This window comes from Hylobates moloch, unplaced genomic scaffold (genome assembly GCF_009828535.3).
Source record: "Hylobates moloch isolate HMO894 unplaced genomic scaffold, HMol_V3 SCAFFOLD_23, whole genome shotgun sequence".
Lineage (NCBI taxonomy): Eukaryota > Metazoa > Chordata > Mammalia > Primates > Hylobatidae > Hylobates > Hylobates moloch.
The window spans coordinates 20,629,412-20,643,308 of record NW_026652298.1 but is presented as its reverse complement, the minus strand read 5'-3'; the positions used below and the strand labels follow the sequence as shown (position 1 = coordinate 20,643,308).

The 13,897-nt window shown below is 41.9% G+C and overlaps 1 pseudogene; it reads right to left on the bottom strand.

Annotated features, from left to right (window-relative positions):
* Positions 1 to 501: 501 nt before the first annotated feature.
* On the bottom strand, positions 502 to 10,084 carry LOC116462729 (ribosomal protein uL30-like; annotated as a pseudogene).
* Positions 10,085 to 13,897: the final 3,813 nt, after the last annotated feature.

Sequence of the window (13,897 nt, the reverse complement as noted above, 5' to 3'; positions counted from 1 at the left end):
GAATCAATCAGTGGTCACTCTCTCCTTTTGCAAATAACCCAAATTATTTTCTAGAATCTTTGTTTTGGATGCAGCTGAATAACCTTCCAACCTGACTTATATTTATAGGTTGCTATTTTCTTCCCATATATTTACATAGTCTGCTAGTTATTCCCCATACTGCCAAATGTCTTCTGAAATAATCAGCTGTCAGAGGTGAGAAAAATCTGTTACACATGATGTGTGGCATAGCACAGAGCTGTGATTAAAAAATGATCTGGAGTATTAAAAATTCAAGCTGTCCTCTTCTAGCTAAGCTTTAAGCAAGTGCTAGTCACCTGCCCAAGGTCATTTGACTTTTGCCAGATTCTGTGTACTTTGAACACTCTTGTAATACTTCTTATGTGGCACCATTTACAACTTCCTTGCATACCGTCTAGATATTTTACATGGAAGTGCTAAGTAAACTGTGCTTAATGTCTTGGATCCATCCAGTCTCTTGGGCCAGAGCTCTGGGAATCCCTAATTGGCGGTTTCTCTGTTATTGCACACATTGCACTTATCTCCTGTGGATTCTGCCTCCAAAATTCCTTTCAAATTTATCTCTTTCTCCTCATCTCCACTGCCACTGGCTTGGTTCAGGCCCTCATCAAGACTTTCCTGGATAATTCCAATAGTATGCATACTGGACTCACCTTGCTTTAATTCATCCTCCATGTTACTACTGTGAGAATAATCTAAATATAAATGAAATCACATTTCTCCTTCTTAAAGTCCTTCTATAAATCTTCTCATAAGTACTGGGATCAAATTCAAGGGATAAGTTAGCTGACAGATATTTGCCTACCTCTCTAATCTCATTTTCACCAACCTCCCTTCTGTGCTTATTTGTAGCCACTTAAACTGCAATTAACTTAAGTTTATGCTGTTTATTGCCCTATGCATTAGCAGTTATTGTTCCTTCTGCCTTACATGAATTTTCTACTCATCCTTCAAGACCTAGGTCAGGCATCATCCCCTCTAAAATGGCTTTCTGGTGGGGGTTGGATGTTTCTCCCATGTTTCACAGCATCTTCTACATGATTCCTTCCATATGAGATGCAGTATTGCACTGTGTTGCGGGCTCTGAAGCCAGAGTATGTGAGTGTAAGTCACCCTTTTTTTTTTTTTTTTTTTGACAGAGTGTCACTGTCTCACCCAGGCTGGAGTGCAGTGGCATGATTTCAGCTCACTGCCACCTCTGTCTCCTGGGTTCAAGCGATTCTCCTGCCCCAGCCTCCCAAGAAGCTGGGATTACAGGCCTGTGCCACCATGCCTGGCTAATTTTTGTATTTTTAGTAGAGACGGGGTTTCCCCATGTTGGCCATGCTGCTCTGAAACTCCTGACCTCAGGTGATCCGCCCGCCTCGGCCTCCCAAAGTGTTGGGATTACAGGTGTGAGCCATCACGCCTGGCCATAAATCACCTTTTTATTTATTTTCTTTTTTATTTATTTTTATTTTTTAAAGTCCCATTTTCTTATTTATTTATTTATTTATTTATTTATTATTATTATACTTTAGGTTTTAGAGTACATGTGCACAATGTGCAGGTTTGTTACATATGTATCCATGTGCCATGTTGTTTTGCTGCACCCATTAACTCATCATTTAGCATTAGGTATGTCTCCTAATGCTGTCCCTCCCCCCTCCCCCCACCCCACAACAGTCCCCGGAGTGTGATGTTCCCTTTCCTGTGTCCATGAGTTCTCATTGTTCAGTTCCCACCTATGAGTGAGAACATGCGGTGTTTGGTTTTTTGTCCTTGCGATAGTTTACTGAGAATGATGTTTTCCAGTTTCATCCATGTCCCTACAAAGGACACGAACTCATCATTTTTTATGGCTGCATAGTATTCCATGGTGTATATGTGCCACATTTTCTTAATCCAGTCTATCGTTGTTGGACATTTGGGTTGGTTCCAACTCTTTGCTATTGTGAATAGTGCCGCAATAAACATACGTGTGCATGTGTCTTTATAGCAGCATGATTTATAGTCCTTTGGGTATATACCCAGTAATGGGATGGCTGGGTCAAATGGTATTTCTAGTTCTAGATCCCTGAGGAATCGCCACACTGACTTCCACAATGGTTGAACTAGTTTACAGTCCCACCAACAGTGTAAAAGTGTTCCTATTTCTCCACATCCTCTCCAGCACCTGTTGTTTCCTGACTTTTGAATGATGGCCATTCTAACTGGTGTGAGATGGTATCTCACTGTGGTTTTGATTTGCATTTCTCTGATGGCCGGTGATGATGAGCATTTTTTCATATTTTTTTGGCTGCATAAACGTCTTCTTTTGAGAAGTGTCTGTTCATGTCCTTCACCCACTTTTTGATGGGGTTGTTTGTTTTTTTCTTGTAAATTTGTTTGAGTTCATTGTAGATTCTGGATATTAGCCCTTTGTCTGATGAGAAGGTTGCGAAAATTTTCTCCCATTCTGTAGGTTGTCTGTTCACTCTGATGGTAGTTTCTTTTGCTGTGCAGAAGCTCTTGAGTTTAATTAAGTCTTTAATCCATCTTGAATTAATTTTTGTATAAGGTGTAAGGAAGGGATCCAGTTTCAGCTTTCTACATATGGCTAGCCAGTTTTCCCAGCACCATTTATTAAATAGGGAATCCTTTCCCCATTTCTTGTTTTTGTCAGATGGTTGTAGAGATCAGATGGTTGTAGATCTGTGGTATTATTTCTGAGGGCTCTATTCTGTTTCATTGGTCTATATCTCTGTTTTGGTACCAGTACCATGCTGTTTTGGTTACTGTAGCCTTGCATTATAGTTTGAAGTCAGGTAGCATGATGCCTCCAGCTTTGTTCTTTTGGCTTAGGATTGTCTTGGCAATGTGGGCTTTTTTCTGGTTCCATATGAACTTTAAAGTAGTTTTTTCCAATTCTGTGAAGAAAGTCATCGGTAGCTTGATGGGGATAGCATTGAATCTATAAATTACCTTGGGTAGTATGGCCATTTTCATGATATTGATTCTTCCTATACATGAGCATGGAATGTTATTCCATTTGTTTGTGTCTTCTTTTATTTCGTTGAGCAGTGGTTTGTAGTTCTCCTTGAAGAGGTCCTTCACATCCCTTGTAAGTTGGATTCCTAGGTATTTTATTCTCTTTGAAGGAATTGTGAATGGGAGTTCACTCATGATTTGGCTCTCTGTTTGTCTGTTATTGGTGTATAAGAATGCTTGTGATTTTTGGCCAGGCACGGTGGCTCACGCCTATAATCCCAGCACTTTGGGAGGCTGAGGCAGGTGGATCACGAGGTCAGGAGATCGAGACCATCCTGGTTAACACGGTGAAACCCCGTCTCTACTAAAAATACAAAAAAAAAAAATTAGCCGGGCGAGGTGGTGGGTGCCTGTAGTCCCAGCTACTCGGGAGGCTGAGGCAGGAGAATGGCGTGAACCCCAGGGGGTGGAGCCTGCAGTGAGCCGAGATTGCACCACTGCACTCTAGCCTGGGCGACAGCGAGACTCCATCTCAAAAAAAAAAAAAAAAAAAAAAAGCTTGTGATTTTTGTACATTGACTTTGTATCCTGAGACTTTGCTGAAGTTGCTTATCAGCTTAAGGAGATTTTGGGCTGAGATAATGGGATTTTCTAGATATACAATCATGTCATCTGCAAACAGGGACAATTTGACTTCTTCTTTTCCTAATTGAATACCCTTTATTTCTTTCTCCTGCCTGATTGCCCTGGCCAGAACTTCCAACACTATGTTGAGTAGGAGTGGTGAGAGAGGGCATCCCTGTCTTGTGCCAGTTTTCAAAGGGAATACTTCCAGTTTTTGCCCATTCAGTATGATATTGGCTGTGGGTTTGTCATAAATAGTTCTTATTATTTTGAGATATGTCCCATCAATACCTAATTTATTGAGAGCTTTTAGCATGAAGGGCTGTTGAATTTTGTCAAAGGTTTTTTTCTGCATCTGTTCAGATAATCATGTGGTTTTTGTCTTTGGTTCTGTTTATATGCTGGATTACATTTATTGATTTGTATATGTTGAACGAGCCTTGCACCCCAGGTATGCAGCCAACTTGATTGTGTTGGATAAGCTTTTTGTTGTGCTGCTGGATTCAGTTTTCCAGTATTTTATTGAGGATTTTTGCATCAATGTTCGTCAGGGATATTGGTCTAAAATTCTCTTTTTTTGTTGTGTCTCTGCCAGGCTTTGGTATCAGGATGATGTTGGCCTCATAAAATGAATTAGGGAGGATTCCCTCTTTCTCTATTGATTGGAATAGTTTCAGAATGAATGGTACCAGCTCCTCTTTGTACCCCTGGTAGAATTTGGCTGTGAATCCATCTGGTCCTGGACTTTTTTTGATTGTTAGGCTATTAATTATTGCCTCAATTTCAAAACCTGTTATTGGTCTACTCAGGGATTCAACTTCTTCCTGGTTTAGTCTTTGGAGGGTGTATGTGTTGAGGAATTTATCCGTTTCTTCTAGATTTTCTAGTTTATTTGCATAGAGGTGTTTATAGTATTCTCTGATGGTAGTTTGTATTTCTGTGGGATGGGTGGTGATATCCCCTTTATCATTTTTATTGCACCTATTTGATTCTCTTATCTTTTCTTCTTTATTAGTCTTGCTAGTGGTCTATCAATTTTGTTGATCTTTTCAAAAAACCAGGTCCTGGATTCATTGATTTTTTGAAGGGTTTTTTGTGTCTCTATCTCCTTCAGTTCTGCTCTGATCTTAGTTATTTCTTGCCTTCTGATAGCTTTTGTATGTGTTTGCTCTTGCTTCTCTAGTCCTTTTCATGGTGATGTTAGGGTGTCAATTTTAGATCTTTCCTGCTTTCTCTTGTGGGCATTTAGTGTTATAAATTTCCCGCTACACACTGCTTTGAATGTGTCCCAGAGATTCTGGTATGTTGTGTCTTTGTTCTCATTGGTTTCAAAGAACATCTTTATTTCTGCCTCATTTCTTTATGTACCCAGTAGTCATTCAGGAGCAGGTTGTTCAGTTTCCATTTAGTTGGGTGGTTTTGAGTGAGTTTCTTAATCGTGAGTTCTAGTTTGATTGCACTGTGGTCTGAGAGACAGTTTGTTATAATTTCTGTTCTTTTACATTTGCTGAGGAGTGCTTTACTTCCAACTATGTTGTCAATTTTGGAATAACTGTGATGTGGTGCTGAGAAGAATGTATATTCTGTTGATTTGGGGTCGAGAGTTCTGCAGATGTCTATTAGGTCTGCTTGGTGCAGAGCTGAATTCAATTCCTGGATATCCTTGTTAACTTTTTGTCTCGTTAATCTGTCTAATGTTGACAGTGGAGTGTTAAAGTCTCCCATTATTATTGTGTGGGGGTCTAAGTCTCTTTGTAGGTGTCCAAGGACTTGCTTTATGAATCTGAGTGCTCCTGTATTGGGTGCATGTATATTTAGGACAGTTAGCTCTTCTTGTTGAATTGATATCTTTACCATTATGTAATGGCCTTCTTTCTTTGTCTCTTTTGATCTTTGTTGGTTTAAAGTCTATTTTATCAGAGACAGGATTGCAACCCCTGCTTTTTTTGTTTTCCATTTGCTTGGCAGATATTCCTCCATCCCTTTATTTTGAGCCTATGTGTGTCTCTGCACGTGAGATGGGTCTCCTGAATACAGCACACTGATGGGTCTTGACTCTTTATCCAATTTGCCAGTCTGTGTCTTTTAATTGGAGTATTTAGTGCATTTACATTTAAGGTTAATATTGTTATGTGTGAATTTGATCCTGTCATTATGATGTTAGCTGGTTATTTTGCTCGATAGTTGATGCAGTTTCTTCCTAGCCTCGATGGTCTTTACAATTTGGCATGTTTTTGCAGTGGCTGGTACTGGTTGTTCCTTTCCATGTTTAGTGCTTCCTTCAGGAGCTCTTGTAAGGCAGGCCTGGTGGTGACAAAATCCCTCAGCATTTGTTTGTCTGTAAAGGATTTTATTTCTCCTTCACTTATGAAGATTAGTTTGGCTGGATATGAAATATTGGGTTGAAAATTCTTTTCTTTAAGAATGTTGAATATTGGCTCCCACTCTCTTCTGACTTGTAGAGTTACTGCCGAGAGATCCACTGTTAGTCTGTTGGGCTTCCCTTTGTGGGTAGCCCGACCTTTCTCTCTGGCTGCCCTTAACATTTTTTTCATTCATTTCAACTTTGGTGAATCTGACAATTATGTGTCTTGGAGTTGCTCTTCTCAGGGAGTATCTTTGTGGCATTCTCTGTATTTCCTGAATTTGAATGTTGGCCTGCCTCGCTAGGTTAGGGAAGTTCTCCTGGATAATATCCTGAAGAGTGTTTTCCAACTTGGTTCTGTTCTCCCTGTCACTTTCAGGTACACCAGTCAGACGTAGATTTGGTCTTTTCACATAGTCCCATAATTCTTGGAGGCTTTGTTCATTTCTTTTTATTCTTTTTTCTCTAAACTTCTCTTCTCACTTCATTTCATTCATTTGATCTTCAATCACTGATGTCCTTTCTTCCAGTTGATCAAATCAGCTACTGAAGTTTGTGCATTCGTCACATAGTTCTCGTGCCATGGTTTTCAGCTCCATCAGGTCATTTAAGGACTTCTCTACACTGTGTATTGTAGTTAGCCATTCTTCTAATCTTTTTTCAAGGTTTTTAGCTTCTTTGTGATGGGTTAGAACATGCTCCTTTAGCTCGGAGAAGTTTATTATTGCCGATCGTCTGAAGCCTTCTCTCACCTTGTCAAAGTCATTCTCTGTCCAACTTTGTTCTGTTGCTGGCGAGGAGCTGCATTCCTTTGGAGGAGAAGAGGCACTCTGATTTTTAGAATTTTCAGCTTTTCTGCTCTGGTTTCTCCCCATCTTTGTGGTTTTATCTACCTTTTGTCTTTGATGATGGTGATGTACAGATGGGGTTTTGGTGTGGATGTCCTTTCTGTTTGCTAGTTTTCCTTCTAACAGTCAGGATCCTCAACTGCAGGTCTGTTGGAGTTTGCTGGAGGTCCACTCCAGACCCTGTTTGCCTGGGTATCACCAGTGGAGGCTGCAGAACAGCAAATATTGCAGAACAGCAGATGTTGCTGCCTGATCCTTCCTCTGGAAGCTTCATCTCAGAGGGGCACCCGGCTGTATGAGGTGTCAGTCGCCCCCTACTGGGAGGTGTCTCCCAGTTAGGCTACTTGGGGGTCAGGGGCCCACTTGAGGAGGCAGTCTGTCCATTCTCAGATCTCAAACTCTGTACTGGGAGAACCACTACTCTCTTCAAAGCTGTCAGACAGGGATGTTTAAGTCTGCAGAAGTTTCTGCTGCCTTTTGTTCAGCTATGCCCTGCTCACAGAGGGGGAGTCTACAGAGGCAGGCAGGCCTCCTTGAGCTGTTGTGGGCTCCACCCAGTTCGAGCTTCCAGGCCACTTTGTTTACCTACTCAAGCCTCAGCAATGGTGGATGCCCCTCCCCCAGCCTTGGTGCCACCTTGCAGTTTGATCTCAGACTGCTGTGCTAGCAGTGAGCGAGGCTCCGTGGGTGTAGGACCCTCCGAGCCAGGCACAGGATATAATCTCATGGTGTGCCATTTGCTAAGGCTGTTGGAAAAGCGCAGTATTAGGGTGGGAGTGTTCTGATTTTCCAGGTACCGTTGGTCACGGCTTCCCTTTGATAGGAAAGGGAATTCTGGGACCCCTTGCACTTCCTGGGTGTGGCGATGCCCCACTCTGCCCCATGTGCTGCACCCACTATCTGACAAGCCCCAGTGAGATGAACCCGGTACCTCAGTTGGAAATGCAGAAAACACCCATCTTCTGTGTTGCTCATGCTGGGAGCTGCAAACTGAAGCTGTTCCCATTTAGCCATCTTGGAATCTCCCCACCGGGAGTGCTCATCTTTATAGAGACATGTCACAGTCAGACTTCAGAGACTTCTCTCTGATTGGAGGTTGTTTTACCTATGTCACAATCACCTAGCAATAGCACTGATTTGTTGTTAAGGGCAAATCTTGTTCTTGACCAACTTAAAGCTTTCCTAAGAAGGAGGATTGAGGCTGATTTCAGGGCAGAAAAGAGGAGTGCTCATTCTTTCAACTTTGTTTCTTAGCAATTTGCAAGCATAATATACAATATCCTCAGAATTGCAAAATCCCATCAAACTGGGAGGGTTAGTGAAAGGGAAGGAAAGTTGCCATAGGCCTTTTCTCAGGGCCACTGTGTTCATAAAAGCATTCATAAATTCATTTTTTGAGCAAATGAATAATTAAATAAGCCACTAAAGTCTCAAAATGATTATTTTATAAAAAAAAGTATGGCTAATCTGGTTTAAGAATTGTGACCATTAGTTTAAAAATGCTTAAGTTATTGTCTAGACTCACACTCCTCAGGAGTGAGTATGTACAACCGAAGAATAAAACAAAAACTCCCCTATTTTTTGTTAAAATTGTGACATGTGGACTGTATTTTTTAACCTTTTATAGTCACATATCATTCTTGCAAATTTCACAGATTTCATTGCATGGCCTGCCTTTACTTGATATTGTAGTTCTTTTTTTTTTTGTTTTGTTTTGTTTTTTTGCAGAGACAAGTGAACATTTATTTTTATGCCTTTCTTCCTATGCGTATTTCAAGTCTTTTTCAAAACAAAGCCCCAGGACTCTCCAGATTCAATTATGTCCTTGGACTTGGTCGACTGCTGCAGGAGTTTTAGGGAGCCTTGTACAAATGCTAGAGTGACTCATTTACCAACATTAAACCCTAGGATAGATGCAACAAAGCAGGACTCCTTCCACCATGGAATGTGCTGATTTCAGATGACGCAGCACCCAATGTAGAAAATGCTAGAATTTTTCCTTGGAACTGGACTGTGATGAGTGAGAGGTCCTTGCCATGAACATAAGCTACTGTCTTTTCTTTTCTTTTTTTGAGATGGAGTTTCGCTGGTTGCCCAGGCTGGAGTGCAATGGTGTGATCTCGGCTCACTGCAACTTCTGCCTCCTAGGTTCAAGTGATTCTCCAGCCTCAGCCTCAGCCTCCTGAGTAGCTGGGATTACAGGCACATGCCACCATGCCCAGCTAATTTTTGTATTTTTAGTAGAGACGGCATTTCTCCATGTTGGTCAGGCTGGTCTTGAACTCCCAACCTCAGGTGATCCACCTGCCTCAGCCTTCCAAAGTGTTGGGATTACAAACATGAGCCACCACGCCCGGCCAGCTAATGTCTTTTCTTTGACCCTTCCTTTCCAGTTTTTGAAGATAAAGCAGGAAATAATCTTCTCCGAAGATACTTGATAAAAATTCCCAAAACAACAAAACACATGCTTCCTCTTCATTGATAAAAATTTACCACAGTTTGGCACCTGGGTCTGGTTCAGCTGGCAGATGAGCTGATTGATGCATTCACCGCGATAGCCAGGTGTGCCCATCTCCTTGAGGAAGCCCGCTCTATTTTTGGTAGCATGACGGGCCACTGAGAGGTGGAAAGGGTGCAAGAACCACGAGATCTCCTGGAAATGCTTCCCTGGAAAGGCAATTTCATGAACGAGGTCTTCCAAGCAAATGACGTCAAACTTCCCCAGGCGCTCCTGAATCACTGTGTTGTCTGTCAGAGGAATGGTCTTATTCTTGACCTTGGCTTGTCCATGTTTCAAAATGAGTTCTCGAACAGACTTCAGATTTGGAAATCCCCAGGTCACATAAGGTTCCACTATACGCAGCATTTTTAGATTCTGGGGGGTGACTTTTACAAAGACACCACTAAAAATTTTCTTCAGGCAAAGTCTTGCAATGGTTCTCTGCACCAGTAAACTCATGCCATCAATCCTTTCGATGCATACAACAAAGGCCAAGGAATGTTTATATGGCAATTCCAAGGCATGAGGTTTCACTTCTAGTCATCTGAGACATAGCTTGTCACGATTCTGCCACCAGGAATCATGTAGGAATGATTCCAGTCGCTTAAACCTGAGCCCTTTTCCTTTCTTCTGCTCCTTCTTTGCCAAAAGTGCCTGCTTTGCCTGGGTGGCTTTGAGGGCTTGATAGGCCTCCCTGTTTTTCAGATTTTCTGGAACCAAAGGGATTTTCCTTTGCTCTTGCTCCGCCATCTTTCTAATGGTGCAGCTACTGATCATCTACTTGATATTGTAGTTCTGTCATTAACCAAAAGATGTTTGTAGGGTCACTCTTGAACATGTGCTTTTAAAACATATTTCATTTGCTCTCTTAATCAAATTTATCCTTAAGTAAAAGAAAAAGACATACAAGTAACTATAAAAATAATAGGCTTGGGGCCGGACTTTGGGAGGCCGAGGCGGACGGATCACGAGGTCAGGAGATCGAGACCATGGTGAAACCCCGTCTCTACTAAAAATACAAAAAATTAGCCGGGCATGGTGGCGGGCACCTGTAGTCCCAGCTACTCGGAGAGGCTAAGGCAAGAGAATGGTGTGAACCCGGGAGGCGAAGCTTGCAGTGAGCCGAGATCGCACCACTGCACTCCAGCCTGGGCGACAGAGCGAGACTCCGTCTCAAAAAAAAAAAAAAAAAAAATAGGCTTGGTACCATGGTTCACACCTGTAATCTGAGCACCTCGAGAGGCTAAGGGGGGTGGATTGCTTGAGCCCAGGATTTCAAGGCCAGCCTGGGCACCATAGCAAAACCACATCTCTACAAAATATATGAAAATTAGTGGAAAGTGGTGGTGCACACCTGTAGTCCCAGCTACTTGAAAGGCTGAGAGGGGAGCATCACCTGAGCCTGGGAAGTCAAGGCTGTGGTGAGCTATGATTGTGCCACTGCACTCCAGTCTGGGTGATACAGTGAGACCTTGTTTCAGAAAAAAACCAAAAAACAGTGTATGAGCATTTCAGTTATTCACAATTGCTACAACTCTTAATGCTGTCACTAAATGTCCTTCACTAGGAGCTTCTTCACAGACGAGGTAGACTGTTTTATGTGTAATTTCTGGAATGTTACCTGTAATTTCTCCCCTTTCTCTCCCACTCAAGAAAGTAAATCTGAAATGAGGTAAGAATAATGTTACTATAGGGATACTTTGAACAAGCTCTGAATTCTAAAGACAACAGATGTTGTCTGTAAATAGCCATACCATATTGTAAGTAACACACCTCAGACTGTGTTCATTACACTAAGAGGGAGGCTGCTGCTTCCAGGGATGCTTGGGAGTGATGGATCTTTAGTCAGCTCTTGCTAATTTTGCTTTCAAATTTCTCTATATATAATTACTTAGTTAGCTTAATTATAGCATAGCTTTATTTGCTACCATTTAGAAGTAACTATCAGGTGGAGAACGTTGATTCCCTCTTCTTCAACATATCCATGTTAAACAGCTTCCACAAGCCTAATGATCCTGGTCTCTCTTCCTGCATCACTTACTCCTCCCTGGAACAAATGACTTACTGATGGGGAGGTGAAGACCGGACAGCCACACGGGTCTCAGCCCCTTCAGGATTCTCCCCGGGATATGACTGTGGGGAGCTCTGTCACTGGGAAAGGGTCACTATTTGCCAGCTGCTCGTGACTGAGTAGGTCCTTCTGCTTAATGATTTGGTGCTATATTAGAAGCTTATTGTTGCTCCACACCTAAAGACTGTTCTCCAAATAGCTTGCCAGTAATAAAGCTGATGTTTTCATCTCCATCTTTCTGGCTCCTTTGACTCTCTCAATTGGTTCTGTGCTTGAGTGAGGAGAAGGAAGGATGCAAAATATTACAGTAGCTAAAAGAAAGCGTTTTTAAAGCCCAAACAATAAGCTGTATGCTAAGAACTGAATGACCAGAAAGTCCAGAAAATGAGGAATACTGGTTCTATAAAAGTCATGGCTAACTTAGGGTTAACTCAAATTTCCTTCTAAAATTCAATCAATTATTCTAAAATATGTATGAATTCACCACTGATAGGCTGTTTTTTTTTTCATTTTTTTTTTCCTTCTCACTTCCTCCTCCTCCAGACAGACTGGGACAAAGGATAAACACCTTTTTGCATAATGGCCTGCAGGAGATGCCCACAGTATGATTATTCCAGGCAGTGCAGCGAGTCTGTTTACTTTGCATCTATCACACCCTGAAAATGGACAGTGTAAGAACCTCTGTCTTTTCTCCCCTTCCCCTCTGCCTCTATCCCAAGATCCTAGCTTTAGAATGAAGCCTCGTGTCCTTCAGCAGGAGACACAATAGATCGAAAGGACTGATGACTAGTATACCAGAGGTCCTGGGCCTCCAAGCTATTCAAAAGGCAGGCTGGAGTCCAAAGTCAAGAACTGCTTCGTGCACTTTTCCAGGCTCTTGTTTTGTGCTCCATCATATTATGTCTATATAGGACATGGACTGTATTGTATCCTCCTTTCCGTGATTGAGTAGGTAAAGGATTGGAGTTATAGTGGCTTATTCTTTCATTGATGACTCAGGATCTTGTAATGATTCAAGGTCATCAACAAGACTACCCATGATTATCTCACAATAATATAACTGTGGCAGAGGTGACATTAACTCAAAGCAGAAGCATGCACTGACAGGTATGAGTGTACTCTAGGAACATTTTTATAGCCACAGTATTCGTTTTCTATTGCTTTAACAAATCACCACAAATATAGCAGCTTGAAACAACACAGATCTACTGTCTTACAATTCTGGCCTCTCACTGGGCTAAAATCAAGATGTGGTCAGGGTTGCTTTCCTTTCTGGAGGCTCCAGGGGAGAGTCTGCTTTCTTGCCTTTTCCAGCTTCTAGAGGCCACTTGTGTTCTTTAGCTTTTCCTCCATCTTCCAAGCCAGCAGTGGCAGGTGGAGTCTTTCACACACTGCATCATCCTGACCCTGACTCTCCTGCCTCCCTCTTTTACTTAGAAGGACACTTGTGATTACATTGGGCCCACCCTGATAATCCAGGATAATCTCCCTATCTTAAGGTCTTTAGTTTAATCACATCTGCAAAGTCCCTTTTGCCATGCAATGGAACATATTCATAGGTTCCAGGGTTTGAGACATGGATGTCTTTGAGGGGGGGGATTTATTTTGCCCACCATGGCCACCATCAACAGAATGGGATTGTCATAGCAGATCTGGGTCACTGATGGTAAAGTAGTCAGAGATGAAAAATACTGTCCTTAGTAGGTGACCAGAAATATATTTTAAAAAATACTTTCTATATATATGGGTTTCTTGTCACTTGCTTATTTTTCTTCTAAAAAATAGAGTTGTTTTGGATTTTTACTTTCTGTGCTGTGTCTCTACATTATAGTTCCAAAAATATGTTTAGTAAAACATTTTACCTTTGGAAGGTAGGAGGATGATAGTAGAGGCGAGGTATTTCTTCTTCTTCTTCTTCTTCTTCTTCTTCTTCTTCTTCTTCTTCTTCTTCTTCTTCTTCTTCTTCTTCTTCTTCTTCTTCTTTTCTTCTTCTTCTTCTTCTTCTTCCTCTTCCTCTTCCTCTTCCTCTTCCTCTTCCTCTTCCTCTTCCTCTTCTTCTTCTTCTTCTTCTTCTTCTTCTTCTTCTTCTTCTTCTTCTTCTTCTTCTTCTTCTTTCTTTCTTCTCTTCTTTTTTTTTTATTTGAGATGGAGTCTTGCTCTGTCGCCCAGGCTGGAGTGCAGTGGTGCAATCTTGGCTCACTGCAACCTCTGCCTCCCAGGTTCAAGCAATTCTCCTGCCTCAGCCTCCCGAGTAGCTGGGATTACAGGCATCTGCCACCATGCCCGGCTAATTTTTGTGTTTTTAGTAGAGACGGGGTTTCACCATGTTGGCCAGGCTGGTCTTGAACTCCTGACCTCAAGTGATCCACCTGCCTCAGCTGCCGAAAGTGCTGGGATTACAGGCAAGATATTTCTTCTTTTCTTTCTTACTTCTCTCCTTCTCACATTCCCTTCTTCATCTCTTCTCTCCTGCTTGCTCTTTTTCACAAGTATTTATCTGATGTCAACCATGTGCCAGG